This window comes from Stenella coeruleoalba (assembly GCF_951394435.1).
Source record: "Stenella coeruleoalba genome assembly, chromosome: 3".
Lineage (NCBI taxonomy): Eukaryota > Metazoa > Chordata > Mammalia > Artiodactyla > Delphinidae > Stenella > Stenella coeruleoalba.
The window spans coordinates 35,575,225-35,596,849 of NC_137148.1; the positions used below are offsets into that span (position 1 = coordinate 35,575,225).

Here is a 21,625-nt window from a genome sequence, read left to right on the forward strand (position 1 = left end):
TGATTCACTTTGCTGTACAGTAGAAACTAACACAATATTGTAAAGCAACTATACTCCAATAAAAATTTTAAAAAAAGAAAAAGAAGAAAAACATAACTGAAAAGCATTGACACACATGTTAGTAGCCCCCAGTTTTCCTTGCATGCTCAAATTCTTTAGGGAAAAAACCTCTCAGTTTTTATTCAGGACGTAAATTACAGCTACCTGCTCTCAAATGGAGACATAAGAGAGGGAATGGGAAGCCAGTGGGCACAGGCTTTCATAGGCAGACTTTTAAGTAAACACTGTGCTTCAGCACCCCCTTCTCTACCTGCTAACAAGGTCACAACTTTTGGGGGTTTGCCATGGCAGAAAACTCCCTCTTTCACTGCATTTTCCCACCTTGGGTTGCAAATTCCTCCTCTCTTATCTTTCCCAACTTGCAATAGTAATTGAAATATTTCATCTATTGATACCTCCATTCCATTATCTTTACTTTTTTTTTTTTTTACATATGCTTGTTGCTTATCTATTTTTTAAAATTTATTTACTTATTTATTTATTTATGGCTGCATTGGGTCTTCATTGCTGGGCACGGGCTTTCTCTAGTTGCGGCGAGCGGGGGCTACTCTTCGTCGTGGTGCACGGGTTTCTCATTGCGGCAGCTTCTCTTGTTGCGGAGCATGGGCTCTAGACATGTGGGCTTCACTAGTTGTGGCACGTGGGCTCAGTAGTTGTGACTCACGGGCTCTAGAGTGCAGACTCAGTAGTTGTGGTGCACGGGCTTAGTTGCTCCACAGCATGTGGGATCTTCCCGGACCAGGGCTTGAACCCATGTCCCCTGCATTGGCAGGTGGATTCTTAACCACTGCACCACCAGGGAAGTCCCTTTACTTTTATTTATTTGATTTTTTAAATTATTTGTTGGCTACTAGTTTAATGAAGCAATGAAAAGAGACAAACATATATCCTCAGTTTGCCATCTTGAGTAAGAATCTGCCTTCTTTAGGAAGAGCTTTTAAGGTTGGCAAGAAAAGGAGCAACTACTGTATAGACTCTAGTGACACATCTTTTAATCAAGGGCAAAACTCACATGATTTGGAGCAAAGATGAGACATCCTTTTTAAGATGAAGATGGAGATGAAGACCAGCGATTAGCTAATATCTAGGCTCATACATATCTACTCAAGATATTAGACAGTTCCAGCTATCCTGGTCTATCTGAGAGCCTGGGGCCTCCCAATTCCAGCTTGGATGACCAACCAGCCATCACACAGACCTCTTTGACTCCTTTAATAAGGAAGAGGGGGAGTTTAAGATATTTGAGGATTTTCTCTACAGTTTATAAATTATTTCTATTAAAAAATAAACGTTATCAGCTTTAAAAAGACAGTTATAACTATAAGATGTTTTAGATAAGCTTCATGGAAATCACAAAGGGAAAACCTGTAGTATTTGAACAAAAGATACAGAAAGGAATAAAAGCATACCACCAGAAAAACAAATCAAATCACAAAGGAAGACAGCAAGAGAGGAAGAAACAAGAGAACTATCAAATAGTCAGAAAGTAATTAATAAAATGACAATAGTAAGTCTTAACCTATCAACAATTACTTTAAATGCAAATGGATTAAATTCTTCAGCCAAAAGAATAGAACGGCTGAATGGATTTTAAAAACAAGGCCCAACTATATGTGCCTATAAGGGACTGACTTTAGCTTTAAGGACACACATAGGCTGAAAGCAAAGAAATGGATAAAGATATTCTACACAAACGGTAACCAGAAGAGAGGAGGGGTGGCTATACTTATAGCAGACAAAATAGACTTTAAGTCCAAAACTGTCACAGGAGACAAAGAAGGTCATTATATAATGATAAAGGGGTCAATTCATCAAGAGGGCATTAACAATCGTAACTGCATATGTACCCAACATAGGAGCACCTAAATGTATGAAGCAAATATTAACAGAAATGAAGAGAGAAATACACAGCAATACAATAATAGTAAGGAACTTCAATACCCCACTTTCAACAATGGATAGATCATCCGGACAGAGAATCAATAAGGCAACAGTGGACTTGAGCAACACTACAGACCAAATGGACCTGACAGACACATAAAGAACATTTTACCCAACAGCAGCAGAATACACATTCTTCTCAAGTGCAACACAGTACATTCTCTAAGCTAGATCATATGTGTTAGGCCACAAAACAAGTCTTAACAAACTTAAGATTGAAATCCTATCAAGTATCTTCTCTCACCACCATGCTGAGAAACTAGAAATCAATCACAGGAGGAAAATTGGAAAATTCACAAATTTGTGAAAATTAAACAACATACTCCTGCACAACATATGGATCAAAGAAGACATCAAAAGAAAAGCAAAAAAATATCTTGAGACAAACAAAAATGGAAGCACAACACATGAAAACTCATGGAATGCAGCAAAAGCAGTTTTCTAAAAGACAAGTTTATAGCAATGGAAAACAGAATGAATGTTCCTCAAAAAATTAAAAATAGAACTATTATATGATCCAGCAATCCCACTTCTAGGTATTTATGTAAAGAAATTCAGATTAGGATATTGAAGAGACACATACACGCCCATGTTCATTGCAGCATTATTCCAAATAACCAAGATATGGATATAACCTAAATGTCCATCAGCAGATGAATAAAGAAAATGTGCTATATATTCTACATATGTGGAACATTACTCAGCCTTAAAAAAAAAAAGAAAAATGAAATCCTGCCATCTGTGACAACATGGATGGACATGGAGGACATTATGTTAAGTGAAACAAGCCAGACACAGAAAGACAAATGCTCTATGATCTCACTTACTTGTGGAATGCAAAATAGTCAAATTCACAGAAGCAGAGAGTAAAATGGTGGTTGCGGGGGGGTGGGGGCGGGGGGGGGCGGGGGGCAAATGAGGAGGTGATGGTCAAAGGGTACAGAGTTCCAGTTATATGAGATAAATAAGTTCTTGAGATCTACTAAACAGCATAGTACCTACAGCTAACAATACTATATGGTATGCTTAAAATTTGCTAAGAAGGTAAATCTTAAACTATTCTCACCCCCCAAAATAATGATGATGATAATAATAATAATAATAAAGAGGGCGAGAGAAAACTTTGGGGTGATACATACGCTTATAGACTTGATGATGATGGTTCCACAAATGTACACTTATCCCCAAACACACCAGGTTGTATATATTAAATATGTTTGGAGTTTTACATGTTAATCATACCTTAATAAAAAATGTTAATACATAAATAGGTAATAAACAAGAGTTTTTTGTGGATTCATCTGTTATGGTTACTGGATCGTCTAAAACAAAGGGGATGACTCTAGCCCTGAGGAAGGAGGGTGCAGGGGGTTACATTCCTAAATGAAGTTTTAAAGAGACCTCTGTCTTCAAAAGTCCACCCACTGCTCCCTGCTTCTATGAGCATGTCCAGATTTTAATAATTCTTAACTCAGCATTCTATTCAGTTAAATCATTCTGGATAAAACCAAATGAAGTCCTACTGACTTTGCTTTAGAAAGAAAACTATAACCCCAAGAACTGATCTGGGAATAATTCTAGAACTCTAGATAGGAAGCATTTAAGTGTAATTTGTCCTGATGAGATTATCACATCTTAGAGTTGAATTTCCCTCTCATTTTGATGCCTAAGTTTAATCTTCTTTGGCTGTAATACTGAGTGGGGAACATTAAACACTGTTTACTCATTCAGTATTTTTAGATCACACATACCGAGTGATAACTGCTGATTTTATGCATATGTATCTTATATTCACAAATCAGAGGAAGCTACTTCATGGCTCCATTGTTAGGCAAATTAGTGAAGTATTAGAAGAACATTCCCTTCTTCTAAAATTTTCTTTAATATTTTAATTTGAAAGTAAAGTTTAAAGTTATATATGGAAAATAAAACAAAAAATTCTAAAATACGACATCTGAACTATAAATGGATGCTGCAGATTTTATAGAAAATGCGGATGATAACATTTACATTGTAGGGTTGTTGTAACCTTTAGAATAATTATAGACGTAAACATGCTTCTTCAGTCGTAAAGTGTGACACAAATGGAGAACATTATTGTTAACTGCACAGTGATTGGGCTTCTATGGAAGGAAAATTTTTGTAAATGACTGCAGTGTACCAAGCATCACTGGGTTCAGATGGAGGTAAGAAAGCTAGGGAGAGGCTGAGCAGAGAGGCAGCACCCCTAGTTTTAGAGATAAAACCCATTTACCCCTCACTTTTCCCTGGTCTACTCACCTTTGCAAGTAAAACTCATCAAACTCAAAGACAATGGGATGGGAAACCACAATCAAGTATCAGAAGGGCTTCCACTGGTTTAATCCATTTCTTGGAGGGGTCAGTCAGGTGGAGGGGTGAAGCACAGGCTACCGATGAATATACAGTAAGAGCCTTCAACAGACTGTTCTCACAAAGGCCAGTTAAGGCTGTGGGCAGTGTAAAGACAAAAGCAAATTAAAAATAAGAGGCTTACAATGAGGTATCTCCTCACACCGGTCAGAATGGCCATCATCAAAAAATCTACAAACAGTAAATGCTGGAGAGGGTGTGGAGAAAAAGGAAGCCTCCTACACTCTTAGTGGGAATGTAAATTGATACAGCCACTATGGAGAACAGTATGGAGGTTCCTTAAAAAACTAAAAGTAGAGCTACCATATGACCCAGCAATCCCACTACTGGGCATATACCCTGAGAAAACCATAATTCAAAAAGAGTCATGTACCACAATGTTCTCTGCAGCTCTATTTACAATAGCCAGGTCATGGAAGCAACCTAAGTGTCCACCAACAGATGAATGGATAAAGAAGATGTGGCACATATATATACAATGCAATATTACTCAGCCATAAAACAGAATGAAAATGCCATTTGCAGCAATATGGATGGACCTAACTGAAGTAAGTCAGACAAAGACAAATATATGATATCACTTACAGGTGAAATCTTAAAAAGTGATACAAATTGACTTATTTACAAAACAGAAATAGACTCACAGATATAGAAAACAAACCTACAGTTACCAAAGGGGGTGGAGAGGAGATAAATTAGGAGATTGGGATTAACATATACACACTACTATATATAAAAATAGGTAAATGACAAGGACCTACTGTATAGCACAGGGAACTACACTCAATATCTTGTAATAACCTATAATGGAAAAGAATATAAAAAAGAATATATATGTGTGTATATATATATATACATATATGTATATATATATATAAACTGAATCACTTTGCTGTACACTTGAAACCAACACGACATTGTAAATTAACTATACTTCAATTAAAAAAATAACAAGAAGCTTAATTCTCCCAGTTGAAAAGAAGGGAAGAGACATCTTCTCCTTCCCTTCTCTTAGAACATGAACTTTAGAAAACTTATCATTGTAAGTTCTTTCTCTGTCTCTTTGTAATGTGTACAAATTTTTAAAAGCTAAATAAGCCTCTTGTCAGTTTTCCGACCCAGGAATGTCTTTCTCAAGGACCTCTTGGAAATGGAAACATCAAGAAAGATAGGGCCCCCGTCCCTGTGAGAGGCTAGGAGCCCAACTTGAGCTGGTGCCTTGCTTTAAATTGTAAAACTTCATGTCATAAAGTTTGTTTCTCCTTTAGGTAAAGCCAGTTAGCTAACACAGATGGTCATCCCAATTACCAGGTAAATTTAGGATGAACTATGTGTGGCAAATGGTGTTAATTCCTCTTTCTGAGGACTAGTGTTTTTTTTTTTAATTTAACATCTTTATTGGAGTATAATTGCTTTACAATGTTGGGTTAGTTTCTGCTGTATAACAAAGTGAATCAGGACTAGTTACTGTTTACCTAGAAAACATTTATGTAACAGGTTGTATCCACTTGACTATATAAGAGGGTAAGATTTCCTTCTGTCTTGGCAATCTCTTAGTGGATTGCCTGGGATGCTCACTGAATTCTCCTTTAATGTTTATTCAATAATAAAACTGTTTTCTTTCTCTTCTACCTTTGTGGAGAGGTTTTTTAGCTTGAGAGAAGATTTTGTTTTTAATTACATTTCCTCAACAGCAATTATGTCTGTACACGTGAGCAGTAATTACTTAGCCTCCCTCAGAAAATCACATAACACAAGATAGCCATTCCTATGAACTGCCGAGGCAGAAATTGATCTGGAGAGAATTCAAATGGTGGCATGAGTCTCACAGAGCCACATAAACAAGCCGTAACTGTTATCATGTAGCCATCATGTTATATGATTGTGTTTTCCTCTATCAGATTTCTGTGAAATTTAGGGATAAGGGGCAGGAGATTAAAATGTTTCAGGTAAGTGGGCTGTGGACAATTCATGAAGACCAGAGGGCAGGAGGTTTTTTTTTTAAAGTTACAAATTCTGGGTTGTTCAAGGGGATGGGTTAAATTATAAAAGAACATTTATTTTAGAAACATTTTGAAAACAGAAAAGTGTCTACTACTCATGGAAAACTGTTGTTAACATTTAGATGCATATCTTTTCAGTCTTTTCTCCTTGCATAGTCTTGAGCTTGTTTTTGTTCTGTTTTTGTTGTATAGTTGTCATCAGACTGTGTATACAAGTATATACCTTGCTCTTCATTTTTCTTAACTAAACATTGACATGGGTCTTGTTTCATGTTTCCAAAACTTCATTGTACCTGCTTGAAAATCAACTGAGTGAATGTAGTAATAATTTATTTAACCATTCCCCCATTGGGAACACTCGAGTTATTTTTAATTTTGGTATTTTTCAATACCAGAAATTAAACTGGAAAGAAAATCTGCATGCAGAAAGCTAAATCTTAGAATATATTTACAGAAGTCAGGTGCTTTCACCAGCAATTTTCATTCTTTTCTAGTAAAAGGAATGAGTTTAGTATGTGTCTTGTAGTCACGATTTACTCATAAGGGAATGATCATGCATTTCTTGGGTATTGTTCTCCAGGTTCACAAAGCTGGTTCTTCACAAGTTTGACTTACTAAAGTGACATCTGGCGTTTTGATTTGATTTAACAATTCATTCCAGGGAAATCTTAAAATTTGCTGTCTCCAGTGTATGTCAGCAAAGCCCTAAAGCAGCCTCTCCAACCCTCCAGTGCGTGCAAATCACGTGGGAATCCTGATAAAATGCAAATTCTAATTCAGTAGGTCCAAGTGTCTAACCAGCTGCCAGGCGATGCCTGTGTTGGTGATCATGGCTCTAAAGTGGTCCTGCTCCCTCGCCTGCTGCATACTGGGATCACCGGGGAGGCTTAGGAATTTTTAAAGCCCCCCTGGATGATTCTAATGTGCAGCCAAGGTTGAGAACCACAGCTTTACTCACACCGCAACCGCAAAATGTATACGTCACAGAGCTCCAGCCTGATGAGCCAGCGAGACTCTAGATACTGTCTTGTCCTCCCCAAAATTTCACTTGGTAGGTGAAGAAACTTAGCCCAAAGATGATAACACACTTGATCAAGGTCATACCGTGGTTTTAGTTTAGTACAATGTCCACTAAAACATAAGCTAACTGGGATATTCTATTCTCATCCGTATGCTTCAATCACACTCTCTAATGGGATTCTTATGGCTAGTACCTCAGCTGAGGTCAGTCCATGTTAATTTACTTTTCTTGGGGAATGGAGATGTAGAGGGTGTGCTTGAGACTCTCCTCCTTCACAAACAGGGCAGAGAAGGTAAAGAGAGAGAGAGAGAATAACTCCAGTAGATCCTCCCTTAACCCCATCTTGAGAAGGAAGCACGTGGGTGTGTCCTTTGCCCTTGAACTCTCACCCAGAACACGGCCCCACTACCTGTAATAGTCCATAGATCTCAAAAGCGACACATCAGCTGCTTAGATTGTTACACCAATAACTGGGGCGGGACACATGTGGAGCTCCTGAAGGCTGCATGACCAGGCCAACCAATTAGAAGTTCACAGTGAAACTTCAGGACAAAATGGGGATCTGAAGACCAGCCCAATCTGCCCAGCAGAGTTGTTATGCTGGACCCAGTCAATGGGCTCCATTGCTTCTATCCAAGCTAAGTTCTCAGGCAAAAGTCAGTCCCTTCTGAGTGCCCCTGCTGGGAGCAGGGAGCAAGCTCTGTCCTCCAAGCCCTGTATCTTTGCTCTTAAAAATGAATTCTGAAAGCAGAACCATTCTGCAATATCTCTCAACGTTAGCAAGCGAAGATGCCTCTTTAGGCCCTTCATCCCCCTCCAAGTGCTACTTCATTTCTCAGCTCAATAGAGTTGTCTATACTTGTATCTTCATTTCTTTACTTCTCATTGTGGTTTCAACCCACACTGATTAAGTGTTCACCCCTACCACTTCCCTGAACTTGATCTTGTCCACAAACCGGTGGTCTCGGTCTTAATTGACCTATTGAAGCATTGCTGAAGCAGATAATCACCCCCCTTCTCTTGAAAACTCTTCAGATATGACCCCTCCTCCTTCTTCCAACATCTCAGGGCTCAGCCTTCAGCTCTCTTACGTATATGCTTTTCTCCCCTTGGATGGTCTCACTCACATCCAGGACTTTAAATGCATCTAGACACTCAAGAATCTCAAATCCACACCTTTATCTCCGGTCTCTCCCCTAAATTCCCAGGCCATATCTCTAGCTGTCTATGTTTGGTGAGCGCCTCACCCTCATCAGCCCTCCCTCCAGCCTTCCTCATTTCAATAAACATTCCCCTGCTTTGTCAGACTCAAAATATAGGAGACTCTTTTTCCCTTTCCGCCCACATCCAATTCATCAAATTGGATTCAAACTTCCAAACCCACCACCTTTCACCACTTCCATTGCCACCATCTAGACCAAAGCAACCACCACAGTCCACCTACATCACTGCAATAGTCCTACACCTGGACTCCCTGATTCCTTTTTCACTCCTCAATGGTCAGGTCTCCAGAGAGCAGCCAGAATGCTCTTCCTAAAACGTAAATCAGATCTGTCTCACCCCTGCTTCGATGGCCTCTCATAATACTTTAAATAAACCCCAAACACCTTATCACATCCGATAAGGTCTAAAACATCTGGCTCTTGCCTATTTCTCCAGCTGCAACTCCTTTCATTCTCCACCTCATTCCCTGCAGTTTGGCCAAACTATCCTGCTTGCTTTTCCTAGAACGAGCCAAGGGACTTCCCTGGTGGCGCAGTGGTTAAGAATCCACCTGTCGATGCAGGGGACACAGGTTCGAGCCCTGGTCCAGGAAGATCCCACATGCCGCGGAGCAACTAAGCCCATGTGCCACAACTACTGAGCCTGCGCTCTAGAGCCTGCAAACCACAACTACTGAAGCCCACATGCCACAACTACTGAAGACCGCGTGCCTACAGCCCGTGCTCTGCAACAAGAGAAGCCACTGCAATGAGAAGCCTGTGCACCACAACAAAGAGTAGCCCCCATTCACTGCAACTAGAAAAAGCCCGTGCGCAGCAATGAAGAGCCAAAGCACACAAAAATAAATAAGTAAATAAATTAAAAACAAAAAAAAAATGGCCAAAAAAAAAAAAAAAAGAACGAGCCAAGCTGATTCTTGTGTTGGTTGGCCTTTCTGTCTGGAACATCCTTCTCCCTAGACATTCACAGGTTTCATAGTCTCCCACGGTCCCAATCTGCTCAAATGTCACCTTCCCAAACAGACTGTCCCTAACTCCTCTCTTAAATCACCACCCACTCTTGTCTCCTTACTCTCCATCCCACTTAATGTTTTATATTCCTTCTTACATATATAATATGTCAGGAAAAGTATTTATTTATTGCTCTTTCTCCATTACTAGAATGCAAGCTCCATGAGGGCACAGAGATATTGAATTATGAAATTCTATATGCCCAGCACCTAGAACTGGGCCTGGCACCTAGTATGTGCTCAGTAAGTGTGAGGTGAATGAATGTATGGAGGGTAGGTGACTGACTGGAAGACAGTCAGCAGGTGAAGGTGGGGACTTGGAAGGTAGGTCCCACGAGAAATGAACTCCCAGGCGACAAGTCTCCATCTCAGGAACTGACCTCCCCCTCTGATTTTCAGACATATTAAGTCCTTCTACTGAAATTTCACTTGGGGATTTCCAGGGACATGTGCATTAAACCAGTCTCTGAAAAACGGCCGAAAGCCAAGATTTCACATACCGTTTTCAGAGAAAAACAGGAAGTAGAAGCAGCAGTCAGGCGACCAGCCCAGTAGCAAAGGGCATGCAGGAAAGGGGACCTGGTATGTTTCAATTTGAGTTCATCCACGGACTTAACAAAACAAAGCAATCTGCACCGGAAACTAGCAACAGATCACAAGGGAAAACAAAAGCCCACTCCACACGGAGGGACTGTCCCAGAGAGCAATAAATAAAAACAAACGCGAGTCTAACTTTTTTAAATTTTTAAACTTACATTAATATTTTAAGCAGTAAGGCTGACGACTTTGGGCATCCCCGTTACATGCTGTTGTATGTTATCCACGTGGGGGGTAAGTCAGATTGTTACTGAGCAAAATATGAGGGCACAGAATGGCGTCTCCGCTGCTGAACAGTCACAGGTGACATGCTGGCTGCTGTCAATGAGGATGCAAGAGACAGGCCTGCCATCAGCGTGTCTCTGCACAGCCAAGGTGTGAACTAACCCGAATGGAGACCAGACCGGTAGGAGGCACTGACGTGACTGCCGATGCTGGATCGGACGCCCCACCTCCAGCTCCAGGGACCCCTCCTCACCACATCCCCTGCCTCTCCCTGCCAGGAACCTCTGCCTTCTGATGTAATATCTAGCCCGTATCTTCCTTCCAATTCCCCTGACTTCTTCAATGCCATGATTCCCCACACAAAGGCACAAAAGTCTCTGCTGATTTTTCTAATAAGATGTCGCTTCCATAAAGTAATGAATACCTCCTGGTCTAGATCTGGGCTGCCCAATATAGTAACCACTAGCCACACGTGGCTATTTAAATCTGACTTAAATAGAATTTAAAGCGTAGTTCCTGTCGGGGAGTTCCCTGGCAGTCCAGTGGTTAGGACTCAGCGCTTTCACTGAGGTGGCCCAGGTTCAATCCCTTGTCGGGGAACTAAGATCTCGCTAGCTGCGCGGCACGGCCAAAAAATAATATTAAAAAATTTTTTAAATATATAGTTCCTCTGTCACACTACCCACATTTCAAGTCCTCACTCTCCATGCATGGCTGGTGGCTACTGTCCTGTACAGACACAGAATATCTCCATCATCTCAGAAAAGTCCATTAGACAGCCCTGGTCTGGATTAAATGGCAGTAAATGTATGGAGTAAAAAGGACAAAAAAAACGTTATTTAAAAAATGTTATTCTGCTACAGTGAGGGATTAAAAAGAACTGAAGGCATTATCCTGAAGAATGCCAGAATTTAAGGAGTAGACCAGAAACCCGACATTAGTGAATGACAAAGGATAGCTAGCTAGTGGGGCAGAAAGAAAAGCATGACAATGTGATATCACAGACACTAGGGAAAGAAGACATTTCCAGAAAGAGAGAGAGTGCTCAATAGTTCCCATGCTGTTGAGAAGTCAAGCAAGATAATGATTGAAAAGTAGACGCTGGACACAGTGACTAGGAAAGGATTTTGGTGGCATTGGAAATAGAACTTTCTGAGAAGTTTGGGGGGGGGGGGTGTAAGCCAGACTGCAATGGGCAGAAATGTGACTAGGAAAGGGAGAAAAAAGATGAGGGCAAATATAGACAACTATTTTAAAAAACTGGTTATGAGTTACAGGAGAAATGGGAAAGTTAGAGGGTGATATGCAGTCCAGGGCAATTTTTTAGGGAAAGAATGTAAGTATGTTACAAGTTAATGGGAGAACTCTGCTTCTAAGCAGAGCATGGTAAATCTTGCAGGCCAATGTTTCCACCGTAAGAGTTGGAAAAAGCTGGAAATATAAAAATATTTGCAGGGGATTCACAGAACTGTAGAATCGAAAAAAACTACATGAGCTAAAATTCCAGGGAAAAAAGAAGTGTTCTGAGATGCGCTTACAAGTGTCAGCCACAACCCTCAAAACACACACACACTCACACCCCACAGGGAAAGTTATCAATTCCAGGTGGAGCAAACAGACTCAATCTTGGCTCAGGCCAAGGGCCTCTGCAGGGAAAATAGGAGGACTAAAATGACAAATGGAAAATTTGATGTGCCTCAAATACATAGGCTTTTCTTTCGAGGTGACAGTTGCCAAGTTCTGGGGCTGAACGAGAGGTTGGGGAGTTGGCCAGAAAGCTTCTAAAGGGCAGAATGACTTATGCCATTTAGGCAACGAGACTCATGAGCAGGGAAGCCCATTCTCAACCCCATGGCTACTCTCCCCCTCAGGACATCTGACAGGAGCTGCACAGAGCAGGGGGCGCTGGAGCAGGGGTGGGAACTTCTGAAGAACAGACCTGGGTCTCCCTCAGTCTTTAGGGCTGCAAATGGAGACGAGCATGGCTCTTAATGTAAAGGACAGAATGGCCTCTTCTGAGAAAATGGGGCACAGACAGACTGCAACCCAGCTTCAATTTTCCTCAAACCCTGATAAGCCCTCATTCCCTCTGCCTAAGAGAGGAGAAGGGGAACCCTCTCTGGTGGAGGCTCTTACTTTTTTTTTTTCCGTGCTATTTGGTACACAATCAACTGATACGTAATAAGGCAACAAAATATCTATAATTAAGTGGAAAAAAACAGATAACAGAACTAAACCCACAGATGACCTAGATATTGATGTCAATAGAAAAAAGGAAAACAGTAAAATCAATATATATCATATTAAATAAATAAGTCCAGTTTGTTTTCATCCCTAGTGTAATCACTAAAAATATATAAATAACATACGTAATAACCAATATAATATATAACCAATAATCTGAAATAACCAAAATATAATATATAGCCAATAAGTCAATAAAGAAAATAATGGAAAAATATTTGGATATTCCAAAGGAAGATAAGAAATGAAGAGAAATGGAACATAAAACCTATGGGCCAAATAGAAAACAAACAATAAGCTGGTAGATATAAACCCAATTATATCAAATTATGTCAGTTCATCACCAAGGCCTGAATATTTTATGTGCTATACACGCCTGTGGCTTCTTCTCTACTCCCACCACTAATGCCCAAGTTCAAATCTGCATAACCAGTCACCTAGACGATTTCGATACGCCCCTAACAACTGTCCATGCTTCTCCTGTGGCCTCTTCCAATACACCCTCCTTAGAAACACCACCATAACTTTTCTGATGTGAATGTGACCATGTCCCCCTTCTGCTTAAAATGTTTCCGTGGTTCCCATCAACTAAAGGAAGACATCACAAATTGAAGATTCCCTGAATATTCTGCCTTTCTGGAAAAAATAAAAGGGTCCAAGAATACTTGTATTGAATTATTCTGTGACAACAATTTCCCAAAGAATTGTGCTTTTAGAGCAGGGGGTTTCCAGTTTGCTCTTCCCCATTAGTCCCCATTTCCTGCCTAGCTCCAGAGCCAAGTATCAGTTGCTTTTTAGCATCATCCTCATACAGTTTTTTAGGGCCTATGAATGAGGGGAGAAATATTGCTCTGGATTTCTGTTCCTAATAAAAGTGATAAAAAGAGAGACAGGGCAGTGTGTTTTGAGAACAAAGGGAAGTGAACCTATTCCTTCAAAAGACCCCTTCCTGCAGGTGTAATGTGTAAACTGTCAGCCTGCTTTCCTCCTTGGAAACATTGTCTGCCTGCCCCTATGGGCACGGCTCCTTAACAGAGCACACAAGGCTCTTAGCAACTGGACTTCCACCTCAGTCCCCATCTTTGTCCTCTGCCACTCCCAGCCTGGGTCCTTATGCTCCCTAAAATGATGAACTTATCATAGGAGGTCACCTACCCATCCACGTTGCTCTGTTACTTTGTGCCTTTCCCACGCTGTTCTCCTTAATTAAATGATAATCAGTTCAGATGTCATCTGCTCCGAGAATCTTCCTTGAGTGTTCTCCCTGAAGCTGGGTTCTTCTCCATCTTCCCCAACATCTATTTAACATCTTTGTCTTTACATTTAGCAGAATATACTGTAATCGCCTTTGTGTTTTCTTCCCTGCTGGTTTATGAGTGCCTTGATATCTGTCTTGTCTTTGTAGCTCCAAGGCCCAGCACAGGGAAGGACACTTAATCTTCTAATAAGTGTTGTTGAAATGACATGAAAAGAAATCATTTGTACTCAAAATGTTTTGTCCCTGTCTCACCCCACCACAAAACCTAAAGATTTTGAAAGTAGATACTGTCTTAATAACACTTTACTAATTAGTATACTTTGTCCCCTGCATCGGCAGGCGGACTCTCAACCACTGCGCCACCAGGGAAGCCCTAATTAGTGTACTTTTAATTGGAAACATTTTCCAAAGTTTTCTTATACCAGTTATCTCATAACGTACACTTGCTACGTATCCAGCATCCTTACTCAGGGCATTAGGAATCCGGCCTGGTCCAATGGCTCCACCTGGTGGCAACGTCGAGGAACTGTTCGACTGCCTTGAAAGCAGCCACAGAACTGGGGAATGCTACTTGATTTAACTCTTGCCTTCCTCTTCTAGGAAACCATGATCAGCTGCCTTGAAGAAGAATCTGTGGCAAGTTGGACCTGAACCTCTCCTTACAGGCAAAGAGTGAGGACATTTTTGTTCCCAAGGAAGAAAAGGGAATCCCCATATTGTGGTTTGGGAGCTGGATATATTGGGAAGGTGTGAGTGGATCTTAAGTGGGAAAAATTTTAAGACACAAACTTAAGCATTTTCTTAGATGCCCTCAACTACCCTCCTTCCTCCTCCTTAGTTGGCATGCCACTTTGGGTCTTGGGTGAAACACAAGCCCACCAAGTATGGAATCTAACATCCTGAAAAGCCTGGAAGACTGGGACGAAACAACCCCAGTGCAAGGGAGTTAGCTTCCTGAAAGGGAAAATTTGACCAATGAGAAATGGAGACATCATTCTTTCTTCGGCATACCATCCAAGGTGCTGTTTCTCCCCACAGTCCAGCCGGAGAAGTCCTAAGCCAAGTCCCCCAACCTGCTGGGTCATCTGCTGTGTGTCTTCCCCACTCCTGGTGAAGGCAGAGGCAGCAATGATAACATCCCATCACCTTGCTTACTGTCTTCCCTTTCCTCTTTTTCTTCCCTCATAATCACCAGAGCTTGCACAACCCAAATGAACTGTTGGCATCTTAATTCTTGCTTCAGCCTCTGTTTTCTAGGGAACCCAGGTTACGACAGTCAGTGTGTTTCTTAACTCTCTGTATCCCTCTCTTTAAATCTGTAACAGCTTTTTTCTCTTTTACGTTGATATTTACTAAAGAAATTCCATTATAATTTCCTGTGAAATACTCCACATTCTTCATTTGGCTAATTGCATTCCCAGGGTGCCACTTTCTAAATCAGTAGTTAGATGTGAAGTTGGATTCGACTCAGGTTTGAGTTTGAGTTTTTTGGCAAGACTGCCTAATAAATCGTGCTGCATACACCTATTGTATTACTTCAAGAGGTACGTGTTGTCCGGTTGTCCCCTTTGGGTAAAGTTAAAATTGATTAGCGGTTTCAGGCCAACCCATTTATTCCAAAGTTCCCCATCAGACTTTCACCTAATGGCTTTAGGCGCTGTTGATTGATATTATCTAGATCCGTCACTGAAAAATTACAAAATGGCAATATTGTAATTTTAACATTCCACCTTTACTAGTTGGACTTCTTATAAAAGAAGGAACACTTCCTTATCACTATATGTTTACCCTGAAATTTGGCTTGTGAAGAAAAATCAGGACAAACATTTATTTACCAGTTTCCTAATAATTATTTGGTGTGTTTAAAAACTTCCAATTTTGTGCAATGAGTTATTTTGTAATATTATGAATTTTCACATATTCGATATGTTTCAACCCATTGGCAGGTAGATAAAGAGGAATCAGCGGGGGATATTGAATTGAAGAGCCATCAGAAAGGTCAGGGAAAGCTGGTATACAAATGAAAACATTTCAAGGAGGAAAAAGTAAACAGCTGGGTCAAATGCTACAGAGAGGCCAAGTAAGATGAGAACTTGAAGCTGGTAATCATGAATTTAAAGGCTGGTAATCATGAATTTAAAGTTAGGTCAGTGAGCATGGTGGTGTGTTTTTCTTCAGGCATTTTTGGCTGTGAAGATACAGGCATGATTAGAGAGATGAACTTAACCAGGGTCGTGGTTTCACCAAGTACAAGATGGTAAAGGGGCAAAGATGTTGAGGGTTTACGCAAGAGTGCAGATATAATAAACATGGAATTTAAGTTGGGTAAAGAGAAGACATGAGGGGAGAAATTAAAAAGGTGTAGAATTAAGAAATTAAAGGCCCTGGTGGGGTGGAAACTGTAGGAGTTCAGGTACTTGAGAAAAACGAGCTGGAAAAACAGAAGGAGATGGCCAGAGGGTGAGATGTTTAAAAGTAAGAGTATGGAAGCGAAGTTATCGAGAGTCTTAGAAACAGCCAAAGGTATGACTGATACACAATTATGAGAGAAGAGGATGTCAAGGAACAGACCAGGTAGATTAGTTTCCAGTTGCTGCTGTGACAAAAAAATACCACAAACTTCGTGGCTTAAAACAACATGAATTTATCACCTTACGGTTCTAGAGATCAGAAGTCTTAAATCCAGGTATCAATAGGGCTGCATTTCTCCTGGAGGCTCTAGGGGAGAATCCGTTTATTTGTTTTTTCCAGTTTCTAGAGGTCACCTGCATTCCTTAGCTCATGACCACTTCCCCCATTGTCAAGGCCAACAGCAAGCATCTTCAGATCTCTCTGATCCTTTCAACTTCCTCTTATAAGGACTCTTGTGATTACGTTGAGCCTATCAGATAATCCAGGATGTTCTATTCTCAAGTTCCTTAATATAATCATATGTACAAAGTCCCTTTTTGCCATTCACAGGCCCTGAGGATCAGTACATGGACATCTTTGGAGGCCATTATTCTGTCTACCACACAGGGTGTCACAGCTCATGACACATTAATACAGGTAAGACTGCTACACCAGTACTTGTGGAGATAATTCTCTCTCCTGCCCTCTTCCCAAAAGATGCTGCCTGGATCTAGAATTCTAAATGAAATAAGTTTTATTAATATGGTCTCTGAAATTTCATTTCTGTCAGTACAGTCATATACATTTTAAACTCTTGATATGGAAAAGTTTTTAGACTAGTGAATGTAACTTTTTAAAAAACCATTTAATTGAGGTATGATTGACATACAAAAACCAACACATATTTAATATATGCAACTTGATCAGTTTGGAGATAAGTGTACAGTGGTAAAACCACAATCTATGCCACAAATATATCACCTCCAACAGTTTCCTCTCACTCCCTTATTTTTTGCATGTGACAAGGACACAAAGTAAGATCTTGCTTAGCAAAATTTTAAGTATAAACCAGTATTGTTAACTACAAGCACGAGGGAGGACCGGAAGCAGGGATGAGAGAGAAAAGAAAGCAGAAGATACGGGGGCTTCTCAGGGTCACCCTGAGCTTTGCGTTTTACTCTAAAACCACTCCCTTCCCCATCAGGGCATTCTAGTTCCTTCTCTCTTTCTCTCTCCCCAGCACCTCTTTTACAGCCGCATCTTTTGAAATCCTCCTTCACATACAATCTTAGCTCCAAAGACTCCAGCCAAAGGCGCATCAAGATTTTGTGGAGCAGAAAGCTTATATAACGGTGGCGGGGGAGCGGGGGGAGGACCTTTAAGAAAGACAGGGGGAAATAATCTCAATTTTGCAAATTTTACACTCCCTGAAAGCTATAGTCTCATTAGCTTCAAGGTGTACCTTCCTCACACTCCAACCTATGAATGTTAAAGGATCTGAATGTTCCTTTCCCGCGGCATCCTTTTCGGGGGAGGATGGAAAACGCCAAGGAGGGCGACCCGAGAAAGGAACATGCACTGGAAGAGAATAAAGGAGACGGTGGGGAAGGAAGAAGGTGAATATTCCAACCTCTCGCAGAGCTCAATTTCTTCCGAAAGCCGCCCCTACGAGGAGCTGCCCCTTTCTAGATAAGCTTCTGCCCTCCGGCTTCACCCGCTCACCCTAGCTCAGGCCCGCCGGTGCTCCGACGCTCGCTGTCCACTAGGTGGCCTCTCGTGGCCGCCAATCCCCGGCGACTTTCGGGAATAGCGCGGAGCCCACCCCGTCCCCACCCTCGCCCCCCGCACCCTGAGCCAGCGCAGCCCCCGGGCGGCCCCAAAGAGACAAGAACCCTCGCTCTCTTCCTGCGGCGCTGCTAATGCTTCCGTGGGCCCCTGGAGGAGAGAGGCCAGCGGCTCCAGCCATCTGGGTGGGTGGTAAACGGAAGCCGAGGGACCGGGGACGGACGAAGAGCGGGAGAAACCAGGAGACACGCTGCGCTGGGGCGTCGAGTGCGCAGGGGCCGGAGCGGCTGAGACCCAGCCCGCTCCGCGACCCGCGCGCCCTGGGCGTGCCCAATCCTGAGCGCGGCCCGGCCACCTCCCGGTTCCAGCTGCTCGTGGCTAAAGCCCTCTGACAGGAGGAACTTTTCCAGCCCTTATAGGCCTCTTAGCGTCGGGCACCCCCCCCCACACCGACCCCGAGGCTTCCTGCTACAGTTCCGGGCAGCCCACCCCGCGCCCCAGCCCCCGCCCTGCATGCCTTCCCCGCCACCCCGGGAGCGTGGAGGGCGCCATCCGCCTCCCAGTTACCCGCTGCGGATCCCGGTCTCCCACCTGTACCCACCGAGAACTCGCGGAGCCTGGGGAAGAGACTGCACCTCATCCTTCCGAGGCCAGCGGGGAGAAAGCATCACCCCAAGAACCAAGGTGCAGAAGCGAAAGGAGGCAGCGGCACAGGCCGGCGCAGGAGCAGCCGCCTGGGCCCCACGCCCGCCCCCTCTCCAGCGCGGAAGGCGCGGTTACAGCTACACAGCCTTAGATTAAGGGTTGGACTCCTAGGTCGGTTCGCTAACGAAAGAAAGAATCATTATTGAATGTGCCTGAGTCCCTACAGGTGGTATCATTTAATCCTCACTAGGAAGAAATTTATGATCCATGTGTATCAAGTAAGAAAACCTGCTAGGAGAGGTTAGATTATTTTAATTTACCCAAAGTCCTACAGCTGGTGAGAGGCAGAGTTGGAATTTGCAGGACTATTTCCATAAGTTATTTGTTATATTTAATGCATATTAATCCCTGTGGTAACCCTTTTTAGTATTACAAAAATAATATGTACTCATTGTGAAAAACATGTAAAATGAAAACATACTAACGAAAAAAGTAAATGACCTATAATTTCAACAGGTACTAACACCACTGTTGGTTGACATTTTCATATATTTGTCTCATATATATGAATATTTGTGGAAATGCATGTAATACATACATATTTTAAAATTAAGCTCATTCTCTATATTTTGTACCATTAGCACTTAACATTAAAGGGTCAGTTTTGATATTTTTCTAGGAATCTTTTATTTCAAATCTACTGACAGTAAATTTATTTCAAAGTTAAAAACAGTTGAGGGCTTCCCTGGTGGCGCAGTGGTTGGGAGGCCTCCTGCTGATGCTGGGGGCGCGGGTTCGTGCCCCGGTCCGGGAGGATCACACATGCCGCGAAGCGGCTAGGCCCGTGAGCCATGGCCGCTGAGCCTGCGCGTCCGGAGCCTGTGCTCCGCAGCGGGAGAGGCCACAACAGTGAGAGACCCGCGTACAGCAAAAAAAAAAAAAAAAAAAAAAAAAAAAAAAAACAGTTGAGACAGACACAAATTCGGTATTCTTTAAAATGTTGATAAGAATAGTCAATGAAAACTGCTCAGTAAGCTAAAGGATTAAAAGAAGCAAGTAAATATGGCAAATTGGCTTCCAGCAAGCTATTTAGCAGATTCATTATTTAATGATTTGCCTTTCATTATGCAAATTGAGCTAGAGGAAAAGAATAAGTAGAAGATGGATACTTTTAAATGAGTGTTTTTCAGCTATATAAAGGGGTACTGGAGACAAATCTTGGACAGTGTAACCCACATTTTGATTTTTAATTTTCTACTTTTGGTTTTCCCTATGAAAGCAACTCCAGGAATCGCAACTAGTAAGAATGATTCCATAATGGAATGGCCCAATTACCCCCTCAATTCCATCAATTCTGCCATTTTTAAATCAATGTCACCAGAGAGCAATGTCAACACCCACCATGACAGCCCACAAAAACAGTGGAGTAAGTCCAAGAAGAATTCAGGGCTGTGGCTGAAGGAGGTCACCCAGCTTGGGGTAATAATGCAGTGCCCACTGGCCCAGAAGATTCCTGAGATAGGGCTAATGACGCCTGAGGCTCTGCCTCCTCAACTGCAGAATTCCAAGCCTGGTGTCTACAGGAAAAGCACAGCTGTACCATAGCTTTGTCTCCAGGCCTAAAGAAGCAGTGTGTCTGGGCTAAGAGATAAAATGAAGTTTGTTCCAGGCCTCTTAAAGTGTCAGAAATCAAAAAAGGGCAGAATGGTGGGAAATTGGACCATCCTAGATGATATTTTTCCAAGTTGAATTGACTGTAGTATGGGCTGGAACAGAAGCAGAGTTGGACAGGGCCTGGTAAAAAGAAAGGTCATTTGGGCGCAGTTATTCACAGCTTCTAATCATGCTATAAGTCTGCTCCAGACTATTCATGGTGTCTACTTCTCATGGCGTCTCTTCCAGGTAGCACTTGTCTGATTTTTTGCACGAAGTTCAATTCACAGTACTAGTTAATGCTGGGGCAAGAGTGGAATTCAAGTCTCCAAGCAGCCTTATTCTAGGAAGAGGGAGCAACCTGGTATTTAGGTTGGGCAGTGGGGAGAGGTAAGAGAAAGGCAGGTGGAAAAACACTAACCCCTCTCTCTCTAAGATGGACTTACATCTACCTATTTTCATTTTCTACTTCTGAACATCCCAATAAAAGGGCACAGTTTTGTTTTTTTTTTTAAGTGCAAGTGAGCAAAATTACAAGATCCTGAGCTCTGGGATTCAAACTATCTGAGTGCAAGTATGGATCCCAGATCTTCCTCAACTTATGATGGGATTCCATTCTGAGAAACCCATTGCAAGTTGAAAATACTGTGAGTCAATAATACACTTAATACATGTCACCTACCAAACTTCATAGCCTAGCCCAGCCTACTTTAAATGTGCTCAAAACACTTACATTGACCTACAGTTGAGCAAAATCATATAACACAAAGCCTATTTTATAATGAAGTGTTGAACAGCTGGTGCAATCTATTGAATGCTGTACTGAAAGTGAAAAACAGAATGGTTGTAAGGGTACAGGATGGTTGTAAGTGCATTGGTTGTTCACCCGCATGATCGCATGACTCGGAGCTGTGCTGCCACTGCCCAGCATCATAAGGGTATCACGTGGCATATTGCTGTCCCAGGAAAAGATCAAAATTTGAAATCTGAATTGTGGTTTCTAAAGCATGTGTATCGCTTTTGCACCTTTATAAAGTCAAAAAATTGTGTCATACCATCGTAAGTCTGAACCTGCCTCAGAGAGTTAACAGGTAAATTGCTTTCCAAAATGCCAGCTACAAAGAAAGTGCTCAATAAAGTATCTCTTGTTATTTTTTGTTTGTTTGTTTGTTTGTTTG

The 21,625-nt window shown here is 41.8% G+C and overlaps 1 long non-coding RNA gene across 1 annotated transcript in view; it reads right to left on the reverse strand.

The window, feature by feature from the left end:
* The window catches only part of LOC307183624, a 64,022-nt gene extending 42,612 nt beyond the window's left edge, over positions 1-21,410 (reverse strand). The window contains exon 1 of the long non-coding RNA XR_013827540.1: positions 18,751-21,410. This is a non-coding gene — a long non-coding RNA (uncharacterized lncRNA). The remainder of the gene's footprint in view (positions 1-18,750) is intronic.
* Between the last annotated feature and the right edge of the window lie 215 nt (positions 21,411-21,625).